The sequence below is a fragment of the Talpa occidentalis genome, unplaced genomic scaffold, assembly GCF_014898055.3.
Source record: "Talpa occidentalis isolate TD23 unplaced genomic scaffold, MPIMG_talOcc4v2.1 talOcc4.6, whole genome shotgun sequence".
In the NCBI taxonomy this organism is placed as follows: domain Eukaryota; kingdom Metazoa; phylum Chordata; class Mammalia; order Eulipotyphla; family Talpidae; genus Talpa; species Talpa occidentalis.
Genome location: NW_023604972.1, coordinates 1974033 through 1995572, shown reverse-complemented (window position 1 = coordinate 1995572; position 21540 = coordinate 1974033). Strand labels below are relative to the sequence as shown.

Below are 21540 nucleotides of genomic sequence, written 5' to 3'. Positions count from 1 at the left end.
GGCGATGGCACCTTTCAGCTCACCTGCCCCCGCCTCTCACCGCCCCAGACAGCTCAGCTCCCACAGGAGGGCTGGCCCCTGACAGGTGCGCCAGGCCCTGCTCGCAGTTTAAGCCTTGGTTAAAATCATTCCCAAGGCCTTCGCGCCAGTCCCCAAGTGCACGGCACCCCTGAGCACGGAAAAGCACACCAGCGCAGGGGAGGCCTCGTGCATCCTGGGTGTGGCCGTTGATAATGACAAGCCACCAGGGCTGAGGCCAGGAGGTCGGGAGGCAGGGTGGTAGGGGCCAGCCCTCGGGCGCCTGTAGAGGGACACTGGCTCTGCTCCCTTGCAGACACCAGGGGTCGCGGTGACTGAGCACAGGTCTTCAGCAAGAGCTGGACAAGAGTCTACTCGCTCACCAGAGTGAGGTCCGAACCCAGGAAGCAGTCAGACAGGCCTGACCCGGTGACAGCTGTTCCGGGACGCACAAGCTTGAGTTTATGTACGTAGGCAGCAACAGTGAATCACTGACATTAACGATGTCGTCATTTATAGGAGGGGCTTCTGGTTCTGAGTGGTCCCCACCTGAAGGTATGCTGGCGGAGGAAGGCCATGCAGGATTTATTTTTTACCTTCTAATAAATGCAAAGAAGCAAAGGCTGGGGACTCATTCTGGTATTTTTGTTTTTTGGGGTTTTTTTGCATAGAAGAGCTGGGGTGTAGACCAGAGGTGCAGGAGGGTGAGAGGAGTCAGCGGAGACAGAGCGGGGAGCAGAACAGGTGGATCTACAGAAATCCACAGCTGAGGGGAGCAGCGGGGAGACAGGAGAGGTCTGCTGCGCTGTGTGGGTTCAAGACTCAGCGCTACCAAGCTATTGCCAGCCGCTGCGGCATGAGTTCAATCCTTGGCCCTAAACTTGCTTCCATCTGGAAAGACTGCCCTCCCCTCCAGGAGCACGTCCTGCACGCAGGTGGGAGCCTGTGAACTGGCTTTGTTCTCTGCTGTTAGCCCAGAACATTTTTCAATCTGCTTGCAGTGGGAAGGGCTTCCTGCCCATCCTGGCGGGCAAGTCAAGGTGGTACCTGCTAGCAGGGCGCACTCGTCGTCCCTCCATCGAGACCCTGCAGTCTGCTCAGAGAGCGGGTTCTTGCCAGGTTGCACAGCTCTCCAGGGCCAGTGCTGGACTTGCACTCTGGCCGGTCTGGCCTCAAAGCAGATTCAACTTGTGAAGCAGATTCAACAGGGCAGCGTATGGTCTCGGCAGGAGGATGGACAGATAACACAGCAGCGGGCACAGGCAGCCGCCGACTATGGGGAAGGTGCCACCTGCGCAATGAACAAGCTGGGGGCCAGAAAGGTGGGGCCGAGATGGGGCCCTTCCGTCTCCACCGCAGCTCGGGCTGCAAAGCCTGCCCAGGACTAGCACAAGGGCAGGGGTGGGGGTGGGCAGAGGGTGAGGGGACCCATGCTGGGGCGGGGGGAGGCGTGGAGGCGTGGAGGCGTGGAGGCTGGCACTTACTGGGTGTCGGCTGCGAGCCCAGCCCGCCTGCCCATGTGCAGGTTCCCTCCTCCACACAGCCGCCCTGGGAGGTGGACGCTGTCATTAGTAGGCCCATTTCACAGATGCAGAAACAGACGCTGGACAGCTGCCCGGGTCGGCAAGCTAATAAATGGTGGTGCTGGCTTTGCCCCAGCGGAACAGCCTGGGTGCTTCACCGCCACGCTGCCCTACCCGAGGCTGGGCGCTGGCGAGCCAGGAGCTTTCTCGGGTCGGCGCAGAGGGGCAGGAGCCAGGAAAAAGCATCACTCCTTGGAGCAGACCTGAGGCCGTGGCGGGCAGGGACGGCAGCAGGGACCGCAGCGTGGGATGTCGCTTGGCCCTGAGCACCCCTGCAGACCGGGCCAGGGTGCTGCCTCTGGCCTTCCCACACCGGGACCAGAGGGAAGGTCAGCGCCCCCCTGCTCCAGGCTGGGCTCCAGGACTTGAGGCTTGAGCGAGAGCCGGATGGTGTTTACTGCTCGAAGAGGAAGGTGAAAGGTGGGGTGTGGGGGGATTGGGGGGCTGTGGGCTGGAGGGAGTCTAAGAAAAGCCAGGAAGGACCTGCGAGGACCCCAGGTGAGGCTGCGGGGCCTGCGCCGAGGCAGCGGGAGCTCCCTGGCCTGGGCTTCCCTGGGCCTCGCTCATTTGCAAGCTGACCTGGGGCGGGCTTGGATGAGACCAAGCAGCAAGGGCGAGGCTGCCTCCAGATCTGCAGCTTAGGGCGTGGCTGGGGCGAGCACTAGTCCCTCCAGAGCGATGACCCCTTGGGGAGCAAGGGGTCGTGGGGGAAGGACATTGTGAGTGGAGCACCTGGCCTGCAGTGGGGCCAGGAACCAGGAGTCTGCTGCTAGTCTGGGTGCAGCTGAGGGTGAGCATGTAGTCTTTCATATTTTTAATCCAAATTTATTTTTCAGAGCAGTTGCAGGTTCCCAGCAGAAGGACAGAGATTTCCATCTGTCACCTGCCGCCTCATGCACAGCCTCCCCTATTGATCAGAGTCCTTCAGTGAAATTTTGTTTCCAAAGGTCACAGAAAAGTGCAAAACAGGAGAAGATGTTGGAAATCTTCCCGCCAAGCCCCTGGCTGTCCAGCTGGGGAGGCTGCCGCCGGCGGTCTTACTCCCAAGGTCACCCAGCCAAGGGGGTCACAAGGGTGGGCTGCACAGCATAGGGCGTCCTAGGCTCAGCCCTCTCCCATGCTTCACCCACATGTACGGGTCACAAAACCACTGCCCCCACTGGACTGGCCAGAATCCCAGCTGCCATCCAGAACTTCCAAAGCAGGGGCCATTCGGAGCTGCCTTGTCCATGTGCCAGGGTTAGAAATGACGTGAATGGGCCTCCCCGCTGGTGCAAGGGGTTGAACACAGCGCTGTGAAGCTGCCCGCAGCCTGCAGCACAAGTTCGATCCCCGGCCAGGGAGCAACCCACATGGCGCGGCAGACCTCTCCTGTCTCACCTGCTGCTCCCCTCAGCAGTGGATTTCAGTCAGCCTGCCTGTTCTCCCCACTGTCTCTGGTGAGTCCTCTCAACCCCCGCACCTCTGGCCTGTACCCCAGCTCTTGTATGCATAAATAAATAAATCTTTTTTTTAAAAAAAGAAGTGATGTGAATGACGGCAGGCATGCTCAGAGGCCAAGATGGGCTCTCCTTGGAAAATCCTGACGGGGGGGCCATGTCCGTGTGGCTGGATATTAAGAGTCCTCTGGCCTCTTTGGTGTTCTCTGGGGATCTTAGTTCACAAGATCAGGGAAGCCATTGTGATCTCGAGTTTCATGGGCTGATCACTGCCCAGGAGTCTGAAGGAAGATTGGGGTGTGTGTGTGTGAGGGGAGAGGAGGCGGGGGAGTTCATGCTTCAGAACCCTGTTGTCAATTGCTTGAGAGAAGGCTTGTTTTCATGTGTCCGCTCTGACACATCGGTCACTCACCTGCAGATGGGTGGGCCCTGTGGTGGGTCCTCGAACACCACCAGTCAGAAAACTGCAGTCCTGGCATGCAGGTGTTGGGAGGAGAGGCTGAGCTTCACAGCGTACACAAAGTGTCTATTTTTAAAGATTTATTTATTTATTTATTTTCATAGAGGCATGTTTTATTTATTTATTTATTTGTTTGCTTGTTTTGTTTATACAAGCACTGGGTACAGTCAGAAGCGCGGGAGGGTGAGAGAATTCACCAGAGCCAGAGCGGGGAGCAGAGCAGGCAGAAGGACCGAAGGACACTGCTGAGGGGAGCAGCGGGCGGCAGGAGAGGTCTGCGCGCCATGTGGGACCCTCCTCCAGTGGCCGGAGAGCAGCCGGGGATCGAACCAGCGCTGCAGAGGCCGCGGGCAGCTTCGTAACCCAGTGCTCAACCGCTGAGCCACCGGGGAGGCCCAAGATTTATTTTTTTTAGTGCGTACAAGAACAGGGGGACAGGTCACAGGTGTGTGAGAATGTTCACCAGAGACAGAGCGGGGAGCAGAACAGGCAGACTGACTGAAATACGCTGCTGAGGGGAGCAGCGGGGAGACAGGAGAGGTCTGCTGCGCCATGTGGGTAGCTCCCTGGCTGGGGATGGAACTCGGGCTGCAGTGGCTGCGGACAGCTTGATAGCACTGAGACTCAACCCCTTGCGCCACCAGGGAGGCCCCGATACAAACAGTACTAGCAGATGATGGCATCATCATTTAGCATTATCTTTATCAAACAGAACGGAGCCAGCTCTGGGAGATGGGGCAGAGCTCCATGAAGACCAGTCAGCAAGTGAAAAGCCCCTGAGGCTGAAACCAGCCAAGTCTTCTAGGACATTTATCAAAACAAACAATCTGAAAGAGGGGCTCTTCTCCTAAGGAAACAAAGTAACCAAGATACTTGCATTTTTTAATCTGTATTTTATTTTATTTTTTTTTTTAAATGTTTTATTTATTTATTTTTTTAAATAGAGGCATGTTTTATTTATTTATTTGTTTGTTTGTTTGTTTATACAAGCACTGGGTACAGTCAGAAGCAAGGGAGGGTGAGAGAATTCACCAGAGCCAGAGCCGGGAGCAGAGCAGGCAGAAGGACCGAAGTACACTGCTGAGGGGAGCAGCGGGCGGCAGGAGAGGTCTGCGCGCCATGTGGGACCCTCCTCGGGTGGCCGGGGAGCAGCCGGGGATCGAACCAGCGCCGCAGAGGCCGCGGGCAGCTTCGGCGCAACCCAGCGCTCAACAGCTGCGCCACTGGGGAGGCCCTTTTAATCTGTATTTTAGTGCACCCCTCCAAACCCTGCTAGTTCTAGTTAATGCCTCCTCAGTGGAAATGCCTCCTCCTCCAGGAAGCCTTCTGGTTCTGCTAGTCATGGTTTATAAAAACTGGGCTGTGGAAATGAGAAGAACACGGTCCTTAAACTGGGTGTGGGTGTGTCCTTACAAAGTTGCCGACCAGGTTCCCTTTCTCCCTAGAACGTTTCTATTACCAGGGCGGCAATACTGAAGAGTTGACTGCCCCTTGCCAATCTCCCCGGTTTGGGGGGAACTGGCAGTCTCAGGTTGGGGGGCCCGGGAGTGACGTCCGTCCTGGCGTTCCTCGTGGCCCTGGGCTGGGTCACCCGCTCTCCGCCCCCTCCTCGCTGGCCCTTTTCGGAGTTGGAGGTCAGGAGGGCAGGGCTGCCGGGCCGGGCGTGCGCCTGTGGAGCAGGTGGGGCAGGTGGGGCCGGTGGGCACGTGGGGCCGGTGGGCAGGTGGGGCCGGTGGGCACGTGGGGCCGGTGGGCAGGTGGGCCGGTGGGCTGGTGGGCCGGTGGGCCGGTGGGGCCGGTGGGCCGGTGGGGCCGGTGGGGCCGGTGGGCACGTGGGGCCGGTGGGCAGGTGTGATGAGGGGCGGGCCGGGAGCCGGGTCGGGCCAGGCGGCTCGCAGAACCGCGGGGTGCGGCTCGGTGGGCGGAGGGTGGCCCGCGGGAGCCGCGGGCGTGGGGGCGCCCGCAGCGCCGGGCAGGTGACCCCGGGCCGGGCCTGATTTGCCCTCCCAGGCCGGGCCCAGGAAGCCCCGGGGAGGGGTGGCGCGGGAGACGCTGGAGAGGGCAGCGCACGGTTCTGGTTCCCACTTCCGAATCTTCCAGAATCTTTGCCTTCCGCCGCCTAACGAGGAGCCCCGCGGCGGTCCCGGGCGTCCTCGGGGCTTAAAAAAACCTGCGTCTTTATTGGAAACCGCCCCCTCCAGCCATCCCAGGACGCGGCGCGGGGGGGGCGCAGACAGGTGGGGCGGGGTGCGGGGCGGGGCGCGGGGCGGGGCGCGGGGCGGGGTGCGGGGCGGGGTGCGGGGCGGGGGGCGCGGCGCGGCGGGGGGCGCGGCGGGGGCGCGGCGGGGTGGGGCGCGCCGCTGGGGTCGCGGGCTTCGGCCGGGGGCGCCCCCCGCCCGGGGCGCCCACGGGGTCCCCCCGCGCGGTGGCGGGCGGGCGGGCGGCGGGGCTGGGGGCCGGGGCGGGGGCGGGGCGGGGCGGGGCGGGCGGCGGCGGCGCTGACGTAATCCCGGCGCCGGGCGGAAGGATCCGGCGCGCGCGGGGGGCGGGGCGCTGCGGTGTTGCCAGGCAACGGAGCGGAGCGGCCGCGGCGCCGCCCCCCGCGCCGCCCCCCGCCCCCCGCGCGCGGCGCCGCCGCCGCCTGACGTCAGGCGCAGGCCAGGCCGCCCGGCGCTCGAGCGCGCGGAGCCGGAGAGCGGAGCAGAGGCGCCCGCCGGCCGCCGCGCCGCCCGGCCGCTCGGCAGGTACCGCGGGCCGGGGCGGGCGGGCGCGGGGGCCGCCGCGGGGCTGCGCGGCCGGCGGGGCGGGGGCGGGGGCGGGGGCGGGGGGCGCGGGCGGGCGGGCCCCGCGGGGGCGCCCGCTGGCCGCGGCGCGCGATGAGTGCGCACAATGGCCGGGCGGGCGCGGGCTGGGCCGGGCCCCGGGCGGCGGCGGCGGCGGCGGGCGCGGCCCCCCAGCGTCCGGGCCGGCGCCCCCACCTTGTCCTCGGCCGGCGGGCGCGGGGCGGGCGGGGCGCGGGCGGCGCCGTGACTGACGGGCGCGCGGGCCAGTGGGGCGGGCGCGGGCCGGGCCGCGAGTGTCCGCCGCCGGCCGCCCGAGGCCGCGCGCCCCCGCCGGGCCCCGCGGGGAGCCGGGGCCGGGGCCGGGGCCGGCGCGGGCGGCGCGGAGGCCGGGCTGGGGTCGCGGGTCCGGCCGGCGGGCGGGGGCCGCGGCGCGCCGACCGTGGAGCCGAGCGCCCGCCGCCCCTGGACGCGCGCGGGCCGGGCCCGGAGGGCGGCCGGCTCGGGCCCGGCGTGTTCCGCCTCGGGCCGGCGCGGCGCGGGCCGGGGCGCGCGGGGCGGCGCGGGGGACGCTGCGGACGCGGCTGCGCGGCGGCTCGTCCCGGGCCGCGGCCTCGCGCCGGAGGGAGACGCCGGCCGCGCGCCCTGAAGGTCAGGGCGCCGGAGAGCTCGGGGCACCCGGTCCCGAAGTGGGTCTCGGGCCGCCGCCGCCCGCGCGAGGCCCTCCCAGCGCTGTCCTCGCGTCCCTGCCGCGGGCACCGGCGCCGAAGCCGCCCCCGCCCCGGAGGCCGCCGCTTCGCTCGCCGAACGGTGAATTTCCAGTCACCGGAGGAGCCGCTCCCCGCCTCAGCCCGGCACGTGGACGCAGTTTTGCATCAGCCCCTCTCGTCAGTGACCCCTGACACATGGGGGGAGTGTTACCCCCAAATACTTCATCCCGTAGAAGAGGGGCTAGGGGTACCCTTCTTTAGTTGGTTTTTTGAAGTCTTCTGCAGAGCATTGACGCCAGGCGGATGTGTAGCTGTTTGAAGGGTGATTAACTTATTTCTTACAGTTGCAAACATTAAAAGAAATTAGTGGCATTTCGGTGTATCTAATTGGCTTGCAGGAGCACGTCTCAAATGCAGGAGGGTTTTTTAAAGAATTTCGCACTGTGTGGAAAAGTACCGCACCTGGATTTTATCCCTGCTGTGACTGCATTTGACTTGGAGCAGCTCGTGGCTTCTGAGCCGCTGCCTCGCAGTGCTGCGCTGTGGGGAGAGGGTGGCACCTGCCTCCCGGGATGGCTGGGACCTCAAGTGAAGAGCGAGGTGAATACTGTCAGCCTCCATCCCCTTTTACAGTAGTTGGTTAGTGCCAGTGTGTCAAAGCCTCAGATTCTTTTCTTGGCTTCAGGCTTTGTTTTCAGGCTCCTCCCCACCCCTTCCTGTCCACACTTTGTGTGACTGCCAGAGCCATCTTCCCTGGACACTCGTCAGGTCTCGCTCGCCTCTGGTTCGCAAGAAGGCATGCCCTGGCGCCAGTGTCGCCCAGCTGCACCTGGTCCTCCTGGGCGCCTCGCTTCTCTGCCCTGCTGAACAAAGGACACTCTCCTGGGCTCACCCCTCTTTGCGGGTGTTCTGATTGAAATGCCCTCTCTCCCTCCCACGCCCTCTAGGTTTCTTTTGAAAGTCTGCATCAGATTTTGTGTTCTCTTTGGAGCCTTTGGAAATTCTGTCGCAATGAATGTTTTCTGCGCGTAGAGTCCTGCTAGCATTTCCATTATTGTCTCTCACGTCATGTTGTAAACGCCTGTCATTATTTGACCCCCATCACCTTGTTCAAGAAAGTGTTCGCCTGTTTGCTGAAGTTACAGTCTGTGATCCCCTTGTGGAGTGTATTATTACTGTGAACTTTGCTAATGACAAACATCTGAGTACCAGCCACAGCCTTGGAGATGCATTGGCACTGGTTTACAGATCGTGAGTACTCAGAATGTCTCCTTTCAGATAGTTCCAGTTTCTCATCTAATACTGGGTAGCGGGCAGTAGTGTCGGGCAGGTAGGAGTGTCGGGGTCAGTGACCCCGCATTGCCTGCTGGGAAGTCGCTGTGCTGCCTCCCTGACTGAGAGCCGCAGCATGAGTTTAAGAGTTCTCATCACTGAAATACCGCGCTCACGGCAGACTGCGTGCTTTTTGTTTAAAACCTTTTTTTTTTTTTTAAATAAAGATTATACTCATAAAAAGTAATTTGCTTTGGGGAGCAGGCTTACTTAAAGATCATTAGCCCCGGATTTGAAAGACTCGGGGTTCTTTGTGATGGGAGAACAGTCTTGAGCTGTTTTTGTTTCGCGGTGTGGCTTCAGGCGGTCATCCTCCGTGTGCTGCCCTCGCTCACGGCTGAGATTGCACATCTGTCCTTTGCCCAGGCTGGAGGCTTACCAACCCCGCCCCAGGTAGACACCAGAGGTTCTCAGTATTCCGCCCATTCCATCACACTTGCGCGATGGGACGTGCTTCTGTTGGTAGGTCACGGAGGGATCTGGGCCTGGAGGCACCGCCACCGCCTCCTATTCACTCACAGGGTGAGGAAATCAGCAGCAGTTCTAGGCCATCTGGCCTCATTCTAACTTGTGGCTTCATCTTTCACTCTTCCGTTTGGTCACCTGTAGCTCAGGCCGCATTCCTGATGCCTGTGCTCCCCGTTCTGCGGTGTGTCCTTTCTGCCCTCCTTTCCCTGCAAAACCCTCAATGCTGGAGGCTCGGCTTACATATTCGTACTTTTGGGAAAAGCTTCCCTGTGTTTTCAGGGTCTGCTTTTCACTCTTCTGTCACAGTGCTTGACTGATGCTGCTGTTGTCTGTTTTTTCCCTGTGACGACTTCTTTACCTGGAGGTCTTTCCTGGATTGTAAATTTCTTGGGGGAAGGAGGAGAATCTGTGCTGCTTGCCTCTAGAGTGCAGTGCAGTCTTCATCATGGTGCTTGCTCTCAACTCACGTTACAGTCAGATGTCAGCAGCTGGGGGAGGGTGAGATGACTTTGTTTCAGAGCTTCCCTCAAACAGGGCCCATGGCGTGTGCTCAGTAAGTAGCAGCTTGTAGCTGTTAGCTGGGCAGGAGTAGCAAAGGCCTGTGCTTGGGTAAACTGGCTGGTGGTACGTCCTGGTAGCAAAGGCCTGTGCTTGGGTAAGCTGGCCGGCTGTATGCCTCGTTCATTAGAACAAGCTTGCAGGTTTATTTCTGGCCCTCTCACTTGTACCTGTGTGTGGGTAAAGGAAAAAAACTCATAGGTCTCTCCAGCTGCACCTCTTTTCTTTCGTTTTGGGAATGAGCGGAACAGTGAGGGCTTGGGCCGAGGAGCTTTGCACAGACCTGAGCACCACCAGGCATGCCTGTTTGTGGGTGAGCAGGCTCTTGTACGTGGGCTTCAGGGAGTCCATGGAAAAGAGGAGTTGTGAAGTTTTGTATTCTACATTTTCGGTAAAGCAAATGTTTTCATTTTAATCTCTTATAATTGCTTTTCCAGTGACAATGTCTTTCTTCTTAGGAGTTGGAACAACTGTTGAAATTCTGTGTTTTGACATCTTTAAAGCTTTTCTGCCTCAAGACTCTCCCCACAGCCCTGGGCTTTTTGTCAGCTCAGCACTCTGACCCCTGGCTGGATAGGGAAGCTAGGGGTGGGAACCAGCTAGAATTTGGAGACTTTGAAATAGCTCCTTGTTATTTTTCAGTTTATTGACAAGTTGTGTCCAGAAACTTGGGTAACATCTGTTGATTCTAAAATAATATGGAATAACCTACTTGTAGCAACCTAAAATATGTATTGATAGCTGTCTAACTTACATTGACTGTGATTATGAAACTCTTTTTTAATCTTTGGAAATCTGTATTTCCTAATAATCTCTTACAAACCCTGGCTCAAAGAATCTGGGATGATAGGTCTAGCCCAGTGGATGAACTTGTTAACGTTGCTAGTATCTGTTTAGAAAATAAAGTTAGTTGAACAGTGAGAAGCTTAGTAATTGCCAAAAGCTCAAGAATGTTATGCCGTGTGTGTGTGTGTGTGTGTGTGTGTGTGTGTGTGTGTGTGTGTCTGTCTGTGACTTGTGTCTCGGCCGGAAGGAACCAAGCACCGTCTGTGCCGGGAGTGGTTGCGCAGTATGTATTGAAATGAACTGATTCTGTCACTCGGGGTTAAAAAAGTACATGAAGATAAATAAGCATAAAGAAATGTACTTTGGTGCATTTTAAAATTTCTCTTTTGGTAATGTGGTTGTACCTCATTTAATGGAGGGGCTAGAGAGTGGGGAAGAGTTTTCTTTTCAGCCAGGAGTTTGTTTCTAGTTCAGTTACATTTTCCAAAATGCCTTTGGAATCTTAATAGCTGGTACATAACTACTTCAAATTTGCTTACTGGACTTGGGCATTTGTTCAGAGCCTTTTTTTTTTTTTTTTTTTTTTCAGTTACTGGCCTTAGGTGTCTGACTTTGTTAGCAAAAAGTTTAATGGAGAGAAAAAGTTGAAATTGAATGGACACTTTTTTTTATCCTTTCTTCGGTTGCTGCGCTTGCCGCTGCTGCCTCTGGGTACCCGCTAGATTGTCGAGTGCTGCTTATATTCTTGTTAATAATTTTCCGCTAGTGAGGTCTAAAGGAGATTCTTGTTTTTATAAATTTTATTTATTTTTATATAAGAGCCAGGGTATAGTCCAGATGCGTGGGAGGGTGAGCAGATTCACCAGAGACAGAGCGGGGAGGAGAACAGGCAGACTGACAAAATACACTGCTGAGGGGAGCAGCGGGCGAGACAGGAGAGGTCTGCGCGCCATGTGGGACCCTTGTGGGCCGGCTGGGATCGAACCCGCGCTGCAGAGGCTGCAGACAGCTTCACAGCGTGTGGAACCCCCTGCACCACAGGGGAGGCCCTTTATAAATTTTAAAGCTTAAGTTAAAATTGTTAAAGTATATTTTGTATCATTAACCAAAACATTGGAGTGTAAGTAGCTGTTATAAAAGCTATTTACGTTTTAAAAGTAGGTGCTTGAGGGGCCTCCCTGGTGGCCCAAGGGGTTAAGCGTCAGCACTATGAAGCTGTCCGCAGCCACTGCAGCATGAGTTGGATCCCTGGCCGGGAGCTGACCCACGTGGCGCAGCAGACCTCTCCTGTCTCCTTGCTGCTCTCCTCAGCAGTGGATTTCAGTAGATCCACCTGTTTTGTCTCTGGTGAATCTTCTTAATCCCCAATACTTCTGGCATGTAACCTATTCTTAAAAAAAAAAAAAAAAGTTTCTTTGGTGGCTGTATTAGTTTTAATTTCTAGATTAAGAAAATTAGAATAATTTTCTTCTCTGAAGTAGTCTTTGGAAACAATTTTTTTTTTTTTTTACCATTAGGGAAGAGATAGTCTTTGTATTGCACATTAAATATTAGATTAATGAACATTGAAAAGGCTCTGGGTGGGGCCTCCCCGGTGGCGCAGCGGTTGAGCGCTGGGTTGCAAAGCTGCCCGCAGCCTCTGCGGCGCCGGTTCAATCCCCGGCTGCTCCCCGGCCACCGGAGGAGGGTCCCACATGGCGCACAGACCTCTCCTGCCGCCCGCTGCTCCCCTCAGCAGTGTCCTTCGGTCCTTCTGCCTGCTCTGCTCCCCGCTCTGGCTCTGGTGAATTCTCTCACCCTCCTGCACTTCTGACTGTACCCAGTGCTTGTATAAACAAAACAAACAAACAAATAAATAAATAAAACATGCCTCTATTAAAAAAAAAAAAAAAAAGAAAAGGCTCTGGGTGGGCTTCATGCATCAGCACCCTGTGCATTCACGTGGCGTCAGTTGGGTGCCCTGTCACCCGCTCCATGTTTGAACAGTCCCCCCCCCCCATTTTCACTTTGCACAGTGCCCTGTAAATCATGTAGCCAGTCTGTAAAGATTTTAAATGCATAGGAAAAAAAACCTCATTCTCACATCTAGTCCCTCTGCTGCCTGTGCCTACCTTTAACAATTTAGTTTATCCACTTGCAGACTCTAGAGTGTCCACATATAAGTGAACACAAGTCATGTTTGAGTCTTTCTTTACAAACTGCTAGCTTGAAAGCCATGCAGAGTCAGTGGGTATTTTCTTGAAAAGCTCCATAAATGATCTAGGATGCTCCAGACTTTAAAATGTCTTTGAAAGGTTCTAAAAAGCGTAGTTGTGAGAAGTTGGTACTGAATCAGTTTTTAGATTGGCATGGTGTTTTAGAAGCTTTAGGGAAACTTAAGTTTCGGAGTGTTAAGATACTGATCTCTGTCCGATGCGATCTCACTCTCTGAAGTCTAGTGAAATAAACCATAGCCTGTACTGGGCAAGCTGGGAGTGACAGCTTGCCGCTCGTTCAGTGCTGAGGCTCACTAGCACAGAGATTCCCCAGTGGGTGTGTAGGGTTATTTGGGTTGTGAGTTTAAAAAAAAGTGGTCAGGATTCTTGGTGAGGTGGAAAGGAAAGGATTCTTAGAAGTAGCTACAGAAAATGGATGAGGCAGAGAATGACTTAATGTTAGAGTAACAGTCCTGTGTGCCAGGCCTTGTGTTCTGGACCTTAGATCAAGGATTTCCTTTAATCCTCCTCCTAATTCTTGAGAAAGTGTGTTATCTTCATTTCACAAGTGGTAAAGCGGTGCCTCAGAAGTCTCAAGAAATTCCCTAAGGCTACAGATAACATAAAGCAGACCTGGCGACTACCCTGCTCTCCCAGAGTTTCATTCATGAGCAAAATACGTGACTGCCTGTGGCATGCTGGACTCTCAGAGACTTGGGAGGGGAGCTCCGAAGAGGAGTAGGAGAGAGGGAGGCAGAGGCAGGGACGTGTGCAGGCAGAGCCTTCTCTGCCCTGTGGGTGTGACCCTGTGGAGGAGAGGGGGTGGGGCCGAGTAGGAGCTGCCTTCTGCGGGGATGCTTCTGAGAAGGTCTTGGCCAGACCTGAGGGGGTTGGCGTCAGGCAGGGAGACCTGGGTCTGGTGCCCCCTTCCTGGTCAGCAGTGCTGGGGCCCCGTGAGGGCCTCGTGGTGCGGTGTCAGAGCTGTGCTGGCTCTAACTGAGCGGCTGCCTGAGGCTGGGGTCTGCTCGGTTCCCCACAATGGGTTCTCTGGAAGGGCCTGTGAGCAGCGCACCCCACACAGTACTGTTCTGCCCTAGTGTGTGTGGGATGGGGCCGGCGGGACAAGACAGTCAATAAGCAGATGGGTGTGCGTGCCCAGTGAAAGTTTGCGCCACGAGGAAAAGTAATGCAGGAGATGGGGGTCGCGTTCTCTAGGGTGGCCAGGGAAGGGCTCTGAGGATCCTGGAGTGGCGAGCGGAAGGCCATGAGGGAGAAGCACGCGGGGGCCTCGGAGGAGCTGTGTTTGAGTGGAGGGCAGACCCTCCCTGTGCGAGGCCTGATGCCACATGCGCTGGGCGGGGGCAGAACGGCCGTGTGCTGAAGGGCCGATGTGGGATGTCGACGAGGGGGAGTCGGGTGATGGCCAAGCTGCCGGCTTGAGCAGTGGCCTTGTGGAGTTGCCCTGGACTGCCCTCGGGTGTCCTGGCAAGGATGGAGCTGGCGAGGGTTGAGTTGTGTGTTTTTAAGACATGAATTGAGATGTCAGAGGCCTCACTGGTAGGTTGATGGGCCTAGAATTCTGGGGTTCATGAGAGAGGAGGAGGCTTGAGAGAAAGTTAGGGATGAGCGCTCCGTGAGGGTGTTTAAGCTCCTGGGAGCTGCCTGTCGGGCGCCGCGAGCCGCATGTGCTGGATGTGTGCTCCTGAGCCCTGGACATGCGGCTGGGCCGGCCTCATGGGTGCCGGGTCGAGTACATGCCATGTTTCAAACACTTCGTCCGGGGCGAACGTGAGCGAGCTCATCCATTATGTTTGGGAGGACAGTATTTTGGAATAGTGGGTTGCATAGATTACTCAATTAATTTCACCTGGTTTGCATTTTCATACGCTTACTAGAAAGGTTTACAGATGCATGACCCACATTAATTTGCCATGGGATGGTGCTGGCGGGGCAGGTCAGGGCAGAGGGGGAAGGGCAGGGCGAAGCCTGGAGAGCCAGGGAGGAAGAGGAGCCGGGGGTTGTGGCGGCGGAAAGGCTGTGGAAAGGCTGTGGTCTGTGCGCAGGTGAGGGCCACTGATGTTCTCTAAAACTGGGGACAGGACATGTGTCCAGGCGCGACTGAGTCTCCCGCTGCCTGCTCGCGGCTTGGCTGCTGAGAAGTGACTGAGCGCTGCGGGCCTTGGACCGATGCATTTAAAGTGAGGCTGGCCAGGAGGACACGGGAGCGCTGACTGTGACACAGCGCGGCCTCTTGGGTCAGCTACGGCTGGACGAAGGCACGTGTGCTGAGGCCTTGACAGTTCATGCAGCAAAGTGCTCTCTGACCGCCCCACCCCCGCCAGTGTAACTGCAAGGCTTGGGGGAGCCAAAATGTCATGGTTGGCGGGTTCACCCCTTTGCCTGCAGCTGCAGGACATGCCTCAGGCTCAGCTACATACAACAGGATTTATTTATCATGGAGAGAGAAGTTGGGAGAGAGGAAAGAGAGGCGGGGCCAGAGGCGGTAACAGTGGCGCCAAGGTTGAAGGTGTCTGAAGTGGCACCACGGCAGTCAGCAGCAGCAGTCTGAAGGCCAGGCCGGCAGTGCTGGACATGGCGCCGGATGGCATCAAACCAAGAGCAAGCAGCTCTTTTAGAGACTCCTGGCACAGGGCCAACGGGCGTCAGAGGCAGATTCGGTGGTCAGGCTTGCAAAGGTATGGTGCGGGGGTGGGGGTGGGGTGGGGGCGGGCGGGATCCGTGCGCGGTTCAGCGAAGGTCTCCAGAGGAATCTGCCTGCCTCTCCAAGTCTTCTTCAGCTCCCCTTTCAAGCTGGTTGGAGTTTGACTTATGCTCTCCAGGGTGTCTGTCTTTCAGACTCGATGGGTTCTTTTAGTTGATTGGCACCAATGAGAGCTCCAATCAGATGGGTCCATTTACAATTCCAGCTGTTTGCATCAGGGAGCACCAGGAACCAGGGGAGGGGGCGCTTCACCAGTTGGACTTTATTACTGACAGGTTGGGCTTAGTAACTGAACACTGCGGGGGTGCAGTGGGAGAAGAGAGGGGCCAGTCCCAGCTGGTGGGTGCTGGTCAGGCTCCAGTGCAGCTGGTCCATTTTCAGTATCCTGGAGCCGGATGTGAAAGGGAAAAGCCCAGCCCCTGGCCAGACCTGGCCGGCACTGTGGACAGGGAGCTCCTGGGCTGGAGGGCTCCAAGGGCCCGCGGCAGGGGCCGTCCTCGGTGGGGCCAGTGGCAAACTGCACCCGATGCCCTTCAGCGGGGCTGGGTTTCTACCTCGGGGGCCTTGCCTCGCTGATCTGGGCCTCAGGACTTCTCGTCTTGCATCCTTTGCCGTAGAGTATCTTCCTCCCTTTTTCTGATCTGAGTTCCAAAGGGTGACTTAGTGTTCAGTCAGGTCCCTGGAGTGGCGACCCGGAGCAGGAGGGCTTTGTTGCTGCCCTTCTCTGAACGTCTGATTTGGTGGTTTGCTTCACATCGGTCACTTGTTCCTCCTGGCAGCGTGGCTCACACCCCTCGTCTGCTCTCCCGATCAGCTCCGAGCCAGAGCAGAGGAGCAGGCTGGGGCCCGTTCAGGGGTTTCTCTTGGTGTGTCGGTAGAAATCTCAAGACAGTATGAGGCAGTTTTTCCCCCTTACACGCTCTACATCGCTCCTGCGTTTCACGCTCCCATTTCCCAGCTTGCACCCTGGCCTGGTGAGAGCAGCCCGCTGCAGTCCTCGCCTTGCGGTGACACCGTCGTGGAAACCGGACCGCTGGGGGCTTGCGCAGGCCTTGCTGGGCAGGCCAGGATGACCTTGAGAAGGATCAGGTAGTGCCCTGCTGTCTGCTGCCGGCCGGGGTTGGTAGGGGCTGGTCTGGCTTTCCTCCGGCTCAGGGTTAGGCCCCAGCGTCCCAGAATGCCCCAGGTCTGTGCAGACCGTGAGTAGTAGTGGCCAGACTGATGACTTTGATTAAAAAGGAGTGCAGTAGAGAGATTTTGCCGTGATCCTTTCATATTGTGCGGTGGCACGGTCCCAGTCAAGTGAGGGGCAAACAATGTGGTGACGGAAGGGCGCCAGCTTTGGCCAAGGCCCCCCGGGGACTCTGAGTGCGTATTTGCATTTTTTATCCCATGAGATGAAGCTTGACCTGATGTCGTGTTTTCCCTGCTGGGAAAGCAGTGTCTGGCACAGAGGTGGTGCTCAAATATGTATTACCCCAGAAGGCCTGGCTACCTCAGGCGCTCAGGCCTGGGCAGGGACTGCGAGGTGGATGTTTGGGCAGTTGCCTCACTCCTGACTGTGCCACTTTCGCCTGTTTCCGGCGTGGCGTCGGGTTCTGCTCTGAGAGCGGTCTGGCCAGCACTGGGCTCGACATTTTCTCCGGGCACAGAGACTGCAGGCTGCTCTCGGGCCTCCAGGCGGGCTTCTGGGCTCGTGGTCCCTCAGTGTGTGCTTGTTACTAAGATGCACTTTGCAGGAAGGCAGATGCCCTTGTTGGGGGGTGGGGGGGTTGGGGGTGCGGTGCTGCCACGTGCTGTTAGAATTCCCAGAGCGACAGCGCCGCTCGCTGGGTGCCCAGGGTTGCTGAGGCGACTCCTCTCCCTCTTCCCCACGGAGGCCCGCGCCTGAAACCCAGCTGTTGGCAGGGCTGGCTCCTCTGGGGGCGCTGAGGGGGCTGTCTGTGCATCCTTCCCTGTTGGCTCTCTTTAGTCTTCCCTGACCGGTAGGCCTGGGGTGCTGGTCCTGGCTGCATTCTTCACGCGGCCTCCTCTCTGGAATCTCAGGAGGACAGCACTCATGGATTCGAGTGTGGACAGTCGTGTCTGGGCCAGCTTAGCAGGCAGATGTTGACTCAGAAGTGCCCTGGGGGCCACACTGTGGAAGTGAGGGGGGTGTCAGACTGCTCGCAGGCCCCTCCCAGCCTGGCTGGCCGGTGGGGGCTGACTGAAGCCAAAACAGCTCTCAGTCATCTGACTGGTGCTCTCATCGTTCAGTTGTTGGGTGTGGAGCAGCTCTGGGAAAGAGCAAGGAGTTCCATGGGGCCCCTCTTTGCAGTGAGGCACCCCCTGAAGAGGCTGGTGGGGCCTCCCAGCAGCTGGCCACAGTCTCAGTCAGGTGCCCGGGGGTGGGCAGCTCCCAGCACCTGCCACAGTTGGGTAGTAGTTTTCTTAGAAAGTTTTTTTCATTGATTTGCTTTGACCCATTGGTTGGCCTTCTGGAGAAGCACACAGTAAGTCTGTCCCTTTTCTCTGTGACTTCCCTCAGCCCTCCCTCCCAGAGCGTGCGTGTGTGTGTGTGTGTGTGTGTGTGTGTGTGTGTAAATACTTAATAGTGCATGCTAACCGTTTCTTTTCAGATGAAATCTGATTTCCTAAAGTTTCTGTATTTCTCATGCTACCTGTACTAACCTGCTCTTGGTCTGGGCACGACTTGCTTCAGCCATCTGGCTGCATATTTTCAAATATTGATCAGTAGCCTTAAGGCCCTGGGGGCAATAGCTAGCTCATTCTCAAAATTTTGGAATCCATTTTATTTTATTTTTAAAATTTATTTATTTTTATTTATACAAGAACCGGGGTACAGGCCAGATACGCGGGAAGGTGAGAGGATTCACCAGAGACAGAGCGGGGAGCAGAACAGGCAGACTGATGAAATGCACTGCTGAGGGGAGCAGTGGGTGCGATAGGAGAGAGGTCTGCCGCACCATGTGGGACTCTCGCTGGCTCAACTGCCTGTGCCACCAGGGGAGGCCCCATTTTATTTTATTTTTAAGATTTATTATGCATACAATAACTGGGGTGCAGGCTAGAGGTGCGGGGATGAGAGGACTCACCAGAGACAGAGTGGGGAGCAGAGCAGGTGGATCTCCTGAAATCCACTGTTGAGGGGAGCAGCAGAGAGACAGGAGAGGTCTGCTGCGTCATGTTGGTAGCTCCCTGGCCAGGGATTGAATTCAGGTCACAGTGGTTATAGCGCTGAGAATAACCCCTAAGCACCAGGGAGGCCCTTATATGAATTTTAAGTTCTTCATTCTGTCTTAGCTCTCTTTTGCCTGCTTTGCTGATTGCAGGGCTTCTTAAAATCTAGTGGTAAATTGGCTGCCTCATGTACAAAATGTAATCCTGGAAAGCCAAGGTTATTTGCAGAGCATTGCTGCTCTGAATTCATTCCTCTGGGACCAGCGGGTCTTTCTGTGTGGTGGTTAGTTACCATCGTCATCTGTGGTGGCGAAGAGCTTGACTCTGGAATTAGCTCAGCTTTTTTCCAAATTCCAGCTCCTCTTTCTTGCTGTTTGGGGAAATTAACTTTCTATTCTAAGTTTTGGTTTTATTATCTGAGAAGGGAATTAGGGATACTAATAATAGTATCCACTGCATAGTGTTGTTAGAATGAAGTGAAAATACACGTGGATGGCCTAGGTTGTGAGGGCTTAATAAACAAGCTGCTGCTCTTGCTAGAAGAAAACCACATTTATAGTCTGAAGAAGAAAGAACTTCTGTCCACTAATTCTAGACATAGGTGCCTGAGCTATTTTTTTTTTAAAGATTTATTTATTTATGCATACAAGAGCTGGGGCACAGGCCAGGGATGCGGGGGGTGAGAGGATTCACCGGAGACAGAGTGGGGAGCAGAACAGGCAGATTAACCATAAAGTATACTGCTGAGGGGAGCAGCGGGAGAGACAGGAGCGGTCTGCTGTGCCATGTCGGATGCTCCTTGGCTGGGGACCGAACCCGTGCTGCAGAGGCTGCAGACAGCTTCACAGTGCTGCACTCAACCCCTTGCGCCACCTGGGAGGCCCCAGTGCCTGAGCTATTTCTATGAGCCTTTTAAACTGAAAGAGACATGCTCTTAACCAGTACCACATGTCTGCTGGAGCCTGCAGAGAACAGCCACCTGTGAGAAAGGACAGGCATATCCCCTGTGTGATTGCTACCAGGTGCAGGTAGGGGACGCCCCACAGAGGCCACTTCTCAGGCTCTCCTGAGTGCTGCCAGCTTGGAGAGCAGCACCGAAAACCCACGCTGAGGCGCCAGACCCCAACACCGATGCGGGCTGTGTGACCGCCAGAGAGGACCTGTCACCAAGTATCTAGGAGTTAACGCAACAGTTAAAAGGGAAACTCATCTGAAAGGCAGGAAAGAAGCCCTGAGTAGGTGGAGAAATAGCCTAGTCCCCGAGCTTTCCAGGCTGAGTCTCGTCAGGGCCTCTCGCAGTCCCGTGAGGAGCGGAGCACCAGGAGCAGGGAGGAAGCGCCTGAAGAAGAGTCTAGAGACTTTGGGGAAAGGCCTGCTGGGAGGCGGCGTGGTGCTGGTGGAGGGGAGCGCACTGCATGCACAGGAGCGCCCGACCCACGGGCTGAGTGCTCTGCCATGGAGGGCAGCGCATCGGAACACGGAGCCCAAGTCAGGCCAGGACAGTTGGTTTTCCACATAAAAAAACAAGATCAGATGCCTTTTCACAACCCCATTGTGCTAATTCTACAAAGCATTGGAGCAACTCGTGTTCACTGACAGCAAATAAAACATGGCTTTGCACAATGGAGTGATATAATGTGATTTGTAAGTGGATCGAAGACTTGAGTGTTTTATGAGGTTTCACAAGGTGGACTATGGGGGCAAAACCCCCAGAACTCAGTGGCTTCAACACCAGATATTTCCTCCTGAGTCCCCTCACGCATCGGTACTGTGAGTTGGTGCCAGGGCTGGGTTCCAGGTGTCTCCCCGTGCTGGGGAGGCCACCCCATTTGGGACATGCTGTTCCTATGATACCAGGAGAAGCAGCCAGGCCAGTCCACACAACCACTTTTATTTTTATTTATTTATTTTAAGGATTTATTTATTTTTTATACAAGAGCTGGGGTACAGGTCAGAGGTGGGGGAGGGTGAGAGGATTCACCAGAGAAAGAGCGGGGAGCAGAACAGGCAGACGACAGAAATACGTTGCTGAGGGGAGCAGTGGGCGAAGCAGAAGAGGTCTGCTGTGCCATGTGGGATTCTTGCCGGTCAGCCAGTATCGAACCCACACTGCAGAGGCTGCGGACAGCTTCACAGCGTGGCGCTCAACCCGCTGTGCCAACGGGGAGACCCCATACCACCACTTTTAAAGCCCTTTTTGGCCATACTGTGTGTTATGTCTATCCAGTTCATTGGTCAGCCACCCCAGGAGGCACTGCCAGTCCATTCCAGGGGGACAGCTGGGACTTGCTGTGGAAAGAATGTATAAGGGAACGGGCAGTGGGGGAGGGCAACTCAGTCCCCTGCAGTGTGAGGAGAGAAACTGGACTGTTTTTAGAAGAAAATACGTCTGCAGCCAGTATATTTGGTAGGACACAGACTACCTTCTGCATTCTAACAAGTTCCCAGGGGCGCTGCCGGCCCAGGGACCACATTCTGAGTAGCAGAGTCTTAAGATAAAAATTGTCAGGAGGGCCTCCCTGGTGGCGCAGGTGGTTGAGACGCAACCTGTGAAGCTGTCGGCAGCCACTGCAGCACGAGTTCTATCCCCGGCCAGGGAGCTACCCACATGGCGCAGCAGACCTCTCCTGTCTCCCCGCTGCTCCCCTCAGCAGTGTGTTTCATCAGTCTGCCTGTTCTGTTCCCCACTCTGTCTCTGGTGAATCCTCTCACCCACCGCGCCTCTGGCCTGTACCCCAGTTCTTGTGTGCATAAATAATAAAACTCTTTTAAAAAATTGTCAACAGTAAAAAAGCAAGATTGATAAATTCAGCATAACCTCTACAGTTAGAGGTTTTGTATACCAGAGGGTAACATGAGGGAAATAAAATTATGAGCCTCATGTTAGGAAATGCCCTTGTCAGACACAAAGAACTCCCGCGAGTAAACAGTCCAAAGAGTAAACCTTACACAAGTAGCTGAGAGAAGAGGAGGTATTTGGCCAGTGTACACATGAAAAGGTGGTCATCGTTAATGATAAGAGAAATGCAACTTAAGATCCAGTGAGGCGTTGTTTTACATTCAGCGCATGGAGAAGAGGGAGCGGCTCTCGGAGCTCTGCGGGCGAGAAGTGCGGATGAAGGCGTGAGGGACCTGCTCTGTGGTTGGAGGTTACGCTGGTAACATTTGGGGATGTCATTTTCATTATTTTGCAAAGTTCACTGTGTGTGTCCCGGAACTCGCGGTCCCCCTGCGGGCTGTGCTCGCGAGCGCGATCCGGCAGCCATCGGCAAGGCTGCTCATGACTGCAGGGTTTATAATGACAAAGCA

At 56.3% G+C, this 21540-nt stretch overlaps 1 protein-coding gene across 3 annotated transcripts in view; it reads left to right on the top strand.

Moving 5' to 3' along the window:
- Positions 1-5718: 5718 nt before the first annotated feature.
- Positions 5719-21540, top strand: part of KIAA0232 (KIAA0232 ortholog) — a 68978-nt gene continuing 53156 nt past the window's right edge. For 2 of the 3 annotated variants that reach the window (XM_037530508.2, XM_054688421.1), the window contains exon 1: positions 6197-6244. The gene's annotated coding sequence lies outside the window, so the exon portion shown is untranslated. Of the gene's footprint in view, positions 5738-6196; positions 6245-21540 lie in introns of those variants that run through there. The other variant, XM_054688422.1, reaches the window with a different exon arrangement.